Source organism: Rhagoletis pomonella, unplaced genomic scaffold (genome assembly GCF_013731165.1).
Source record: "Rhagoletis pomonella isolate Grant_MI unplaced genomic scaffold, Rhpom_1.0 Rhpom_scaffold_00001, whole genome shotgun sequence".
Taxonomy (NCBI): Eukaryota; Metazoa; Arthropoda; class Insecta; order Diptera; family Tephritidae; genus Rhagoletis; species Rhagoletis pomonella.
In genome coordinates, this window is record NW_023458555.1 from 47,059,198 (window position 1) to 47,060,229 (window position 1,032).

The following is a 1,032-nucleotide window of genomic DNA, read 5'->3' on the forward strand; positions in this document are numbered from 1 at the left end:
TCACTCATTATTAACAGAATACTTACAGTGAAAATAACAAGGATCGGGTGACTACAACATATATCTTCCATACATCTGATTGTTCAGATATGGGATTTTACTGTAAAACTCCTTTATTTGAACAGCTAAAACCGATAAATTTCGTAAGATATTTTATAAATAATAATACAAAGTCTACTGAGAAAATCGTCAAAATCTATGCTGTATAAGCTTTATCTCCTATAGCACTGATTGTTCAGATACCAGTTTTTGCGATATATCTCCTTTATGTAGGAAACTAAATCCAATAAATTGTGTTACCAGTTTACATACCGATCACATAGCAGTGAAAATCACTTAGATTGGTGCCATATAAAGTATATCTTCCATACCTCTGATTGTTTAGATGCGATTTTTTATATAAGTATGTAACTCCTCTATCGATGTATGCAGATGTATTCAAAATCAGTAATCTGTCAAACTAAAATTTGCAGATGTTCATGAAAGGTATGAAGCCTTCGGCATAGCCGAAGACAGCGCTGCTCTTACTTGTTTGCTTTAGATTTTACACCTTTTTTTGCGCCATATACATACATACTTATTTCCATAGCAACAACAATATAAAAGTGATTGTATCTTTAATTCAATTTCCAGCGTTTTTTTATTGTTTTGTTAATATTGTTGTCGGCTCACTTTTTCGCTTTTGCTATATAACAGCTTGTTGTTTGTTATCTCCCAAATGTCTACTTGGTATTTTAGTTTTTATACTTTGGCATAAACTACAAGTATACGCATTCAATTAATTAAAACCAATCTTATTAAAAAAAAAACATTTCTCTAACTATTTTTTTAAATATGTAATGTCACAAAATCAATTTGTATTTTAATTAATTTTCAGCTATCAAATTGCAGCGCTTAACCCGGCCGAGAATAGTTTGATTTTGTTTTCGTTTTTTCTTTTCAAAACTTTACATGAATTTTAAATAAGTGAATTCATTTTAAATAGTATTTTATAATAATTCTTAATTTTAATTGCTTACTTTCATATTTTTT